The sequence below is a fragment of the Brachypodium distachyon genome, chromosome 2 (genome assembly GCF_000005505.3).
Source record: "Brachypodium distachyon strain Bd21 chromosome 2, Brachypodium_distachyon_v3.0, whole genome shotgun sequence".
Classification (NCBI taxonomy): Eukaryota; Viridiplantae; Streptophyta; class Magnoliopsida; order Poales; family Poaceae; genus Brachypodium; species Brachypodium distachyon.
This window is the reverse complement of record NC_016132.3, coordinates 39875812-39888228: the sequence shown is the minus strand read 5'-3', so window position 1 is coordinate 39888228 and position 12417 is coordinate 39875812. Positions and strand designations below refer to the sequence as shown.

At 49.2% G+C, this 12417-nt stretch overlaps 1 pseudogene; it reads right to left on the bottom strand.

Moving 5' to 3' along the window:
- Positions 1 to 898: 898 nt before the first annotated feature.
- Positions 899 to 3843, bottom strand: LOC100835211 (annotated as a pseudogene).
- Between the last annotated feature and the right edge of the window lie 8574 nt (positions 3844 to 12417).

Below are 12417 nucleotides of genomic sequence, written 5' to 3'. Positions count from 1 at the left end.
TAGGTTGTCATCTTCCAAAATCTCATGGCTGTACGTGGGCCAGCAAATCTCCGCTCTGGTGTTCTCAAGATACCAATGAAGGTAGTTGTTAAATGCATCAGGATTTGCCGGCCGTTGGGGCGTTCCTTCACCATTCTCCATCTTGGCCAAGCACCTTTTGAACTTGTCCACATGCACCCTATGTTCCTTAGGCCAGTTTTGTTTGCTCTTCTGTTTTTTCCTATCAAGCCTACAAATATTTGGAAGGCACCATATTATTGCGGTAACAAGGTAACACCGGAAAGCTTAATGAGAACAACAAAAACTTACTCATGCAGCTGTATGTTTGTGTCCTTCCACTTTGGGGGATTCGTCTGCAACAACCCAAACTGTTGCATCACACGATGTGGTTGATGAAGTTCAACCGCCCACAAGCATATCATTGGACATCGCATCAACCACAGATGTCTTTCTTCCAAGCACTTCGGGTTTAGCTCATAATCGAATGGGACTCCGAAATCGTCCCCACTACCATATGGCTGCCATTCCACCTTAAACATATCACAAGCATCGCAATGTTCAGTTAGCATAGAGCACGGAAATCATAATAATTTTCTGCAATAACAATATTTACCTGCTCAGGGGTTAAAGTGTCGAACTCGTTCGTGTACTGCCTGTACAGAAGTTTAGTGTCGTTCCAGTTATCTCTCGTACGGTCCCACCTGTAAGCCCAAGTGGGTCTCCGCAGCGGGTCTTCTTCATCGTCCCAATCGTTGAATGCCAATGTTTTCAGGCATCCAACGGGAAGTGTTCCCAGCTCCAGACAGACAGTAGAAGCAATGGACCACATATGCCGCTGTCTGGTTTGCTCCTACGACAAGCATCGTCCAACTAAAACAGGAGGCAATCAGGAAATAAATTAAGACATGTCATCAAAGGTCATTGCACATAGAAACAACAATGAAATATTGATTACCTGCCGGTAAAGGTAGGCAAGTGCAGCTGTGCCCCGGCTCCAATTGGAGTCCCATACGGTCAAGGCCTTCAGCCAATGCCATTGAGCTGTCCTGCCACCTCCGTCAGCAAAGAGAGTGCGTGTGATGATATACCACAGGTATACTTGTGCGTACTGCTCAACCACCTCGATGGCAGCATCCTCGGGGCACTCGGAGAAGTTCTAACTATCCAAGTGTACATTGCTCCTGCTGGCACTCTGTCGTTAGCGGGGTCCTCAGGGGCCTCTGGTGCCCGACCAATAAGATCCGCCATCTGCCGGCGCCATCCCGAAGAGGCCGTGTTGATACATACTGGTTCCCCGCCGATGGGGAGTGCCAGGATCATGGACACGTCCTGAAGAGTGACAGTCATCTCACCGGTTCAGAGGTGAAAAGTGTGGGTCTCAGGCCTCCACCGGTCGACAAGCGCGGTGATTGCACAAGCGTTCATGGCTGGTGTCGACCGGGTCACCATATGGATGAACGGAAGGAGCCTTGTCCTCAAGATGAACGGTGTACCGCTCATCGTAAGACATGGCGCTTGAGGAGGCACCGTGAGACCGAAGTTTGAGGGATCCAAGATCCTACAAAACAAGTACAAAAGCAATTAAAGTTACGATTGTCTCACTTACACATTTGGAACAAAACAATGACAAAAAAAGAAACATGTAAATGCTCATTACCATTTCTTCATCTCGTAGCAAACGCCCACGGTGAGCCATGTCGTAGTGATCCATTAGGAGCGCCATCCTACATGTTCCAATTAAGACATATTATGAATTGAAGACAACCATCCAAGGAACAATCCAAACCAGCCATGCCTAAGAAATAGTTGTAACAATTAACACAAAATAATTGATTATAACAGCCATCCCACATGCATGGAAAAGAGCATACTTTCTGAGGTCTTGTTATCCTAAACAGGGTATAATGGGATTAGGGTGCAACCAGTGCAGGCGAGAAAGAAGCACTAGTAGCTCAGCACATGAAGAAAACAGAAATCCATTCACTTTGAACACCCAATGACGCAAGCGCACACGAACAAAAGGTCACTGATAATTGATAACTGGTAGCCACGACTTCAGATTGTAGCATTAACTGGAAGATTCTTTCTTTGGTTCAACAAAGTCAAGCATGAGAGAACACAAATGAATATATATTCAGATGGTTGAACATCGTGATTGCAACCACACTTTGAAATACTATTTCAAACATATGTCTGCATGCTTCAATTTTTCTATATAAGCATCACAATAGCGCCTACATCCTTCAGTGCTGATTTGGCCACATACAAAACATTCCCCCATATAGCCAAGTAGTATTTCTTGTGTTGGTCATGTGACCAATGCAAATTTAGCCTTTTCCTTAACCCTTTTGTAAAAACTGGAAGGCATTTTAGGATTCAACCACCGAGTAAATAAGCACCAACCATGCAACCATTGTGGGATAATTGTTTTGATTGTCAACTACTCAACGGCTTCTAGCCGGATCCTAACCCTCGAAGCCTCAATGTACAGAAATTTCTAGGGCAAAATGCGGAGGAAACAGAGGGGATCGGAGGAGAATACCTGGGGGGAGCTGATCCGAACGGATTCCACGGAGATTGGGACGAATCGGCGGAGAGATTTGGAGGGGAACCACCGCCGCCGCCGCTGTGTTCTAACGGACCTTCTGTGCATGAACTGTTATGTGCGTGAGCCTCTGGCCTAAGCGGTTCGGCCGCTTTAGGGTAGGGGGGTATAGCGCCTGGTGACCAGGCGCTAAACTATCACTATAGCGCCCGCGAACGAGGCGCTATATTGGCTAGCCCTGGGTCCCCGGCGTGGCCACGCTGGACAAGCACGCCACGCTGGCACCGGTGTAACGCCCTGTCACAGGGCGTTATAGTGCAGGGATAACGCCTGGTATGCGGGCGCTACACCGAAGGGTCAGTTTTGTGAAATAGTTTCGGCAGGAGTCTATTTTCCAAATTTCTTTGTGTTTTGGGTCAATTTTGTCGAAATCCTGGCGAAGAGCAATGCTTGTCATAGAAACAGCTGAAACTGGACCCCAGAAAAGTCGTCGACCTAGGACCAACGCCCATGGGTGCATAGAAGCCAAAAAATGACGGACAATTGTCCGGCATCACGGTCACAAATAAAACGACACCACCCCGTCTGTTTAGGCGTGTAGAACAAATGAGGCAGCCTGGGGTGAGAGCCCCTGGATGCACGATAAAGTAGGTAAACCACAGGAAGGGACTACCCGAGGCAACGACACTAAAAGCGGGCCACCCCCAAAAAAATGCACCACCGAGAAAACGCAAAATACATGAGCACCTGCTGCCTCGTCGCTGTCGGCTACAGGGATACGGGGGTATCCCGGATCTTCGGAGCACGGGATGCGGCCCCATCATGTCAGTATGAGGCGCCACGGGGACGAGTGTAACATCCCAAAATTTTAAACTTTTACATGGGCATTGCATCCATGAGCATCATGCCACAATTGCATATTTGAATTCAAATTTTGAAACTCAAAAGGCTTTAAAAGATTTGGTTTACACCCATTTGAGCTTTGGAATTTTCAAAACCAATAGGGTTTATGAATAGAAGGGGTTTAATGCATATATAAGCTATCCCATAATTTTTGGGTAATTATTTGGAGTTGAAAAAAAGTATTTTATTTACATAGATATATGGCCCTAAAGGCATTTATTGGGCAAATGTATTTTTATATATTTTATTTTGAAGAGAAACTACTTCCAAAAGTTGTATCATGGTAGGACATGATTTTACAAATTTTCTGGATTTTATTTGGACCAATTTGGAGTTCAAACTCAAAAGATATCAAAGAAATAAGGAAAGCAGAAAAAGAAAAGGCTAAAAGAAAAAAAAAAGGGAGAAACGGACCGGCCCGGCCACTTTGGGCCGAACCGGCCCATTCCTCACGCACGCGCGCGCTGCCCCGCCCAGCAGCGCCCCGCGCCGTGCCCGCACCCGCTGACAGGTGGGGCCCACCTGTCAGGGGCTTCTTCCCCGGAAGGAAAGCCCCGCGTCCGCTTCGTGCCTTCCTTCTTCGCCGCCGCGCGCTCACCGCCGGATTCCCCTCGCTCCGTCCCTTAATCCTCGAACCCGAGCACGTCCATAAATAGCCCATGCCCTCCTCGCTTCTTCCCCCTTGCTTCCCCAGCCAATCGCGCCGCCAGGCCGCCCCGATTCTTCGCCGGAGCTGCACCCGCACCGTCGCCATCTTCGCATCACGCCGACGAGCTCCGTGAGTAAACCTCGAAGCCGCTTGCCCCATTCTTTTCCTCTCTCTCTCGCGCACCCCGTGACGCGCTCCATCGTCATTTTCATGCAATGCAGCACCGTCCCCGTCGACGCCGAACCTCGCCGGAGTCCGCCGCCCGCGCCGCCGAGCTCGCTTCGTCCTAGGCTAGGCGTCCGACCGCCCCGCGCCGCGCCGACCGCGGCCACGACCTCGCCGTGCCGTGCCGCGCCTCCCCGTGCCTTCCCCGCGTCGCCGGCCTTGCCGGAGCACCCCGCGCCGCCACGCCCGTGCCCGCGCCGCCATCCCCTCCGTCTCCGGTGACCGCCGCCGCCGCCCGGTAAAACCCTAGCCCCTCGTCCGTCCGATCTTTAATCAACGGTGTAGATTAGATCGTTCTTATTCACTTAAACGAACCCGTACGCACCAATCAGGAGCCGCCACGTGTCACTGCGTAAATAAAATGATAATATAATTTTTAGTTCCCCGGAATAATTAAAAGGCACTTTTGCAGAAAAGCCTCTGTAACTTCAAATGATTATAACTTTAAATCTGTCTGGCCAAATTTAATGATCCACACCTATTTGGAATCCTTAGGAAATGTAGAATCTTTTGGCACTGTGAAAATTCAAATTTGAATTTTTGAATCACATTCAAATTACAGAATAGGGTTTTATGCCTTTTAAATCATAACTAATTATTTAGGAGTCCTTTTTGAATGAAACCAGTGCCCAAAATTTTGTTTTATTGTCCTCTGTCCAATGGGAGAGAGAAATAAATATTTTGAATTAAACTGTTTTGCAGATGCAAATAAAACCTTATTTTAGGGTTTAAACCCTAACCTTTGTTACTAGTTTAAAACCCTAATTGCATGTGCTTAAATTATTTGTGCTTAGGATCAGTAGAACACCCAAATAAAATAAACCAAGATCTTGTCACATGTTTTGCATTGTGTCATGGTATACATATTCTTTTGTTTGTATGGTGTGTTTATGTATGCATTGTTTGTATTGTTTAGTTTTCTCGGAGAGCGCACTGTGTGATTGCGAAAAGTGTTTGAATGCCAACTACTATCAAGGCAAGTTCACTTTGATTATTTACCCATTATTTTATTATGCACTAGTTTTTATTAGTTGCATTATTAGGATTATTACTGTATCTATGATTTTCCTAGTGTATGGCAAAACAAGTAATTCAATGAACCGTCCTGGGTGGGCTGCTTTGAGATTTCGGATGTCGTGACGTTAGGTCTATTTCTATGGGGCCCGCTGAGTCGTCTCTCCGTGTGATTCGGGAGCGTCCATGGTCGTCTCCCCGTGCGATTCGGGGAGCGCCTGCGTCACAATGTGGGATGCCACCCGGGGTAACCAGAGACTGGACTAGTTTCCTGTTTAGTAGCTTCCAGTACAACCACATGGTATTATGGGCTCTGCTAGGATGGATGTAAGAAATATGAACCCGGATCCGAGGTGACATCGGTATGTAGCAGTGTAGGTTGGAACGCGTCCCTCAGGTGGTTTGGGGGAATATGTTCTGAAAATTCCTGTAATCGATGCCGTTGCTACTCCATCTGGAGGACACCAAGCGATTAACACGTCGATTTCTTGTGGGTAAAGTGTACCACCTCTCGAGAGTGTCAAACTAAGTACTTAGCCGTGTCCCCGGTTATGGACAATTATGAGCAACTAGATATTGGGGCTGTAAGGAAGGTTTCACTCATTCCAATTTCCTAATAAAATGAATGGTTTGAACTGGGTAGGAGCATTGATGTTTATACTCAATGTGCATAGGTTAATAGGAGCATGGGTGTTTCTACCCCGTGTCCAATAGAATTCAAAACTATTTGTTTAAAAATGATAGGATTGAATAATGATGCTTTATGCAAATAGCCAAACCCCTCCTAGCCAAATTATGCATGTACTTGGTAGGTCCTTTATAACTCTGGTGAACTTGCCAATACATTCAAATGTATTGACCACGTAGTGGCTGCAATTAACAATGCAGGTGGATCCGACGATGAGTGAGGTTCGTCGTTTTGTCGTGGGTCATGTGCTTACATTCCAACATGCTCTCACCTTGGAGTAGTGTGGCCCTTATGTTCTACCCTTTTCCGCTGCACTAGATTTGAAACATTGTTTTATGATGTTGAAACAGTTTTTTTTTTATGTTGACCCAAGAGGTCATGCGAGGTTGTAAGTACTATCTAAATTCTGGATGATGCGATGTAATAAAGTACTTTTGACCTTTGTTTCTGTATATTTCATCATGAAACTGTGTGTGCTAGTGAGTCGATCCAGGGACTCGCACAGTAAACACAGAGATCGAACCCTAGTAAGGGGGAGTATCGCTTCATGTCACCTCGGATCCGGGTTCATATTTCTTACATCCATCCTGGGAGAGCCCATATTAACATGTGGTTGTACTGGAAGCTACTAAACAAGAAACTAGTCCAGTCTCTGGTTATCCTGGGTGGCATCCCACATTGTGACGCAGGCGCTCCCCGAATCGCACGGGGAGACGACCATGGACGATCTCGAATCTCACGGAGAGACGACTCAGCGGGCCCCATAGAAATGGACCTAACGTCACGACATCCCAAAACTCAATGCAGCCCACCCAGGACGGTTCATTGAATTACTTGTTTTGCCATACACTAGGAAAATCATATTGTAATTCAATAGTATCACATTGTAATAACACCACCCTCGTATATTCTCATAGCATAGCATTTTACTACTACGATGGCTATTGGTGGTAAGGTCATGATAAAGAGTATCCTATACTACTAGGACAGATCATAGCTAGCATAGATACAGTAATAATAGTAGCAATGCAACTAATAAAATCTAGTGCATAATAAAATAATGGGTAAATGATCAAAGTGAACTTGCCTTGATAGTAGTTGGTATTCAAACACTCTTCACAATCACACAGTTCCCTCTCCGAGGAAACTACACAATCAAGCAAACCTACACATACATAAAAAACAATACAAACAAAAGTTAAAATGTATGCCATGATGCAATGCAGAACATGTGACATGAGTTTGGTTTATTTTATTTGGGTGATCTATTGATCCAAAGCCTTGAGAATTTAAGCACATGCAATGAGGGTTTTTAAACAAAAGCAAAAACTAGGGTTTAAACCCTAAAATGAGGTTTTATTTGTATCTGCAAAACAATTTAATTCAAAATATTTATTTCTCTGTCCCATTGGACAGAGGACAATAAAACAAAATTTTGGGCACTGGTTTCATTCAAAAAGGACTTCTAGATAATTAGTTATGATTTAAATGGCACAAAACCCTAATCTGTAATTTGAATGTGATTCAAGTATTCAAATTTTAAATTGGATTCCAAAAAGGTGTGGATTATTAAATTTGGCCAAACAGATTAAAAGATATGATCATTTGAAGTTACAGGGGCTTTTCTGCAAAAGTGCCATTTATTAATTCCGGGTGATTAAAATTAGATTTTCGTTTTATAACTCGGGTGCCACGTGGCGTGTTCCTATTCGTCTGTACCGGTTCGGTTCATAAGGAATAAAAAGTTCTAATCTCGACCGTTGATCAAGATCCAACGGCCGAGATCGAAGATGGAGCTCACCAGTGCTAGGGTTTCGGCCGGGGTCGAAGACGAAGGCGGCGGCGATGGCACGGAGCGGCGGCGCGGGGTCTCCGGCGACGCGAGCGGCTCGGGGACTGGCCGGGTCGACGCGGCGCGGCACGACGCGCTCGGGGACGGGGTCGACACGGCTTCGGGAGGTCGGAGGGCTTGCCTGGGACGCGCGAAGACGGCGGCGCAGTCACCGGACTCCGGCGACGCTCGAGCGGCGGCTCCCGACAGCTACAGAGCACCAAACGAAGCACGAAGCGTGTCAAAATGAGCGCACGGACGTGTGGAAGAAGAAAAGATGAGGTGGGTAGGCTCTAACGTCGTGGCTCGTCGGAGAGGCGTGAGAAACGGTAGTGGCCGAGGGTTTTCCGGTGAAGAATCGGGGCGGCCGGGCGGCGTGCGAGCGGGGCCGAGCAGAGGGGAAAGAAGTGCGGTGGCGAGGGCTTTATAGGGACGCGGGCTGCGCGTCTTTGGAAGGTCGGAGTGAGGAGATTGCGGCGGTGAGCGCGCGGCGGCGTACAAGGCAGGCGGCGCGGGGATTGCGGGAGCTTTCCCCGCGAGGACGAAGCCCCTGACAGGTGGACCCCACCTGTCAGCGGGAGTGGGCGCGCGCGTGCGGCGCTGGGCTGGCGAGGCTGCAGCACGCGCGAGAAGTTGGGCCGGTTCGGCCCAATTCGGCCGGGCCGGTCCGTTTACTCATTTTTTTTCTTTTAGCCTTTTCTTTTTCTGCTTTTCTCATTTCTTTGATAACTTTTGAGTTTGAACTCCAAACTGGTCCAAATAAATTCCAGAAAATTTGTAAAATGATGTTCTACCATGATACAACTTTTGGAAGTAATTTCTCTCAGTAATAAAATATAGAAAAATGCATTTGCCCTATAAATGCCTTTAGGGCCATATATCTATTTAAATAAAATACTTTTTCAACTCCAAATAATTATCCAAGAATCATGGGATAGCTTATATATGCATTAAACCCCTTTTATGCATAAACCCTATTGGTTTGAAAATCCAAAGCTCAAATGGGTGTAAACCAAATCTTTTAAAGCCTTTTGAGATTCAAAATTTGAATTCAAATATTCAATTGTGGCATGATGCTCATGGATGCAATGCACATGTAAAAGTTTGAAATTTTGGGATGTTACACCCACGCTCCAGCCGTCGACCTTGCTGCTCAGGCGGAGGAGAGGGCCAGCTCCGAGCGGGCTTCTTGGGACGGCTCCGAGGTGACTCCGTCAGACGTTGAGTGGCGGAGGTGCTTGGGACGGCTCCGAGGTGAATCCCGGAGGAGGTCCAGTGCCGGGTTCCCGGCGAAGAAACGATTCCGACTCCGGAAGACGGTGAGTGCGTCGTCTTCCTTTCTCACTTTGAGCGCGGCTTCGCACTCCCCGCTAGCGATTTCTTCCGCACTTTCCTCGATTTCTTTGGACTCCAGCCGCACCATCTCCCGGCGAATGCCATTCTCACCCTCTCAGCATTCGTTACCTGCTGTGAGGGTTACTTCGGCCTCTGGCCATCCATTGACCTGTGATCCCGGTACTTCATGTTCCGGCCACAGGTTCTTCCCGACAAGGAGAATCCCGGCGCGCCAAAGACGATGACCCAGTGCGGGGCCGCCACCATCATCCCTTGCCGCAACTCGGATTTTCTGAGAGTCCAGGGTCTTGAGTCATGCAAGAAATGGCACAAGACCTACTTTTACGTCAAGAACACCACCTCCACCGACTACATCAATCTCCCGGGATTCGAAGTCGGCCCCCCGGACGAGAAGAGGAACTGGTCCTTCGACTAGAAGGATTCCTTCCCGAAGGCTGCCGAGATCCATGCCAGGCTTCTCAAGCTCAAAGAGAAGGGGATGTCGGCTGACGATCTGCTGGCAACCTTCGTATACCGGCGCTTGTGCCTGCTCCAGCGCCGGATTCACAAGATGTGCTACTACGGCGGCTAGTTTGACCCAGATAGGGTGTCGACCATCAAGCTCTCTCATGCTGAGGTTCGGCGCCGGGTCTAGGCGATCGCCAAGACCAGCATGTCGGAGAAGTGGGCATGGGGTATGCCGGCGTATGCCTGGGATCGCCGCGCTCCTCTGGTAAACCTTAACTCATAGTTACTTCACGCTTATATCCGACATACAACTATGCCGGCACTTGTCAAATACGTATTTATCTCGGTTCAACTCGACTCCTTTGTACAGGAGTTCGCTATTCAGCGCAAGGAAGACGGGGGTTCCCCCGACAAGCGCTTCGCGCCCCCGCGCAAGTCTGCCGACGTGGAAGATCCTGACTCGGAGGATTTCATGCCCATTCCGCATGCCGGATCTCGCGCGTCGAATGTAAGAATCTCCGATATTCTTCTGTGATTTCTCAGCATCTGTCAGTGAGGTGATTTTGTTCGTTCTTTCTCGGATGCAGCTGACTCGGGCGAGCCCACTACGGAAGTGCCGACTCGGGAGAAACGCGCCGTCATAAAGAAGAAGTGCGCCGCCGAGACGGAGCTTCCACAAAACGTAAAGCAGAAGAGGGCAGCGGCTCGTGGCCCCAATCCCAAGCCTCTGGTCGTCGGGTAAGGCCTAGTTCAGCTCAACTGCTTAAGCCGGCACTCTTCTTTTGTTGTTGAGCCCGTAAGTAGTTAATCTTTACTTCTACAGGGAGGCATTGGAGGCCACCTAGTCTTAGACGTGCATCGCGTCTGAGATTCCGGCGGGTCGTCCTTCCCGCGCCGAGGCCTTGAACCCGGCCGTGGGCGGGACGGAGACCGCCGCAGATCCGACATCCCCGGCCCGGGATGTCGGTCCGGGTGCTGACGCCACCGTTGTCGGCAAGTCCGAGACCCCTGCGACCGAGGTCTCGGCCACCGAGGCTGCACCTTCCTCGGCCGCAGTCGAGACACCAGCGGAGCCGCCGGCCTCCGAAACGCCGCAAGAACCGGCGACGGGTCTGCAGGGCCCCCAAGATCCGTAGCCGACCCTGACACCTCTGCCATCTTCGTCGCAGCCGAAAGAGGGCGCCCAGGCTGCTGCTGCTCGAGCCGCGAAGGCTAAAGGCCCTGCTACTGCAGCAGGGTCAACGGTTCTGGGATCTGCTGCCCCGCGTCGCTCGGGCTGGCAACAGGAGATTCCACTCCGGACATCCAGCGGGCAAAGCTGGGGATCGCTGGGCCAGTCCGTCATGGACTGGAACAACGCTGATCACTACAAAGTGACCTCCAGCTCCGTGCAGTCGGCGCGGCAGGGCCCCTTAGTGGGGCCACCACCGGCAACGACTCCGAAGTCGGTGGCGGCTCGGCTGTACCAAGCCCGAGTGACCTTGTTCGAAACGAGCCGAGCTACCGAGGTACGCCGAAATTCCTAAAAAATTTCAACTTTCAATTCTAGTATAATATCCATATTCCTAGTCCCCGAGGTTTAGGACGAGTAAGAATTAGTCGGCCTGAAGCTTAGCTCATCGAACTTCAAACACTTATTCCTCGAGATTCAGGCCGAGTTTAGAATAGTCGGCCTGAAGCTTAGAAACTTCAAACACTTATTCTCCGAAATTCAGGTCGAGTTTAGAATAGTCGGCCTGAAGCTTAGAAACTTCAAACACTTATTCCCCGAGATTCAGGTCGAGTTTAGAATAGTCGGCCTGAAGCTTAGAAACTTCAAACACTTACTCCTCGAGATTCAGGTCGAGTTTAGAATAGTCCGCCTGAAGCTTAGAAGCTTCAAACACTTATTCCCCGTTAACTGCTTGTCATAGTAAACTTATTGTTGTATGTTCGTCTTGCAGCTCTGCATGAACAAGCGCACCGCAGCCTTTAAGGGGCTGCTGGGCAAATATAAGAAGCTGGCGGTAGCGCACAAGGCCCTGAAGGCTGAGCGTGATAACCAGAGTAAGTACATTCTGCCAAGATAAGCTCTCTGTCCGAGTATTGCGAGCCAAGTCAAGCCCCTCATGTCCTTCGGTGTTGACATGCTGAATGCCGGCCTCCGAACCTTCAAAGCGTTGTGGCCCGGCGAAGAGACTCCATCGGAGATCCCAGACCTGCCAAGGCGGCTCCACGAGGCCCCGACCCGGCTGAACGAGTGGCGGGACTCTGCCACACGCGTCGGAGCCCATGAGGCTTTGTCGTTCGTACTCTCTTGGTACGACGGCATTAACCTCAACGTGCTGCAGACTATGCGTGCCGGCTCCCCCCATCTCTCAGATCCGGAGTTGGTGGCCAAGCGCAAAGAGCGGCCCTACTCCTTCATACAATATGCCGACGTGCATAAATTTGTAGAAGGCCCGATCTCTGATGCCGAAGCCGAGATGAAGGACGGGGAGGAAGAAGCGGAAGACGAAGAAGCCGCTGTGAAGTCGGCCTCCACTGCCCCGAGTTCCGGCGACAACGACCCTCCTGTATCTTCGTAGCTTGTTTGCAAAAAACTTTAAAATAGTTAGATCCCCGGAACGCCGGGTGCAGATGTAACCGACATACTCTTGTTTGCCAAGTACCGAGTTCTTAATTTTAATGAAGTCATTTGTTTATCGAATTCCCAACCGAGTCCCCGAGTTCATTTTTTCTTTTAGTGAAATACTACAACTTCGATTCTTTTGTCTGTC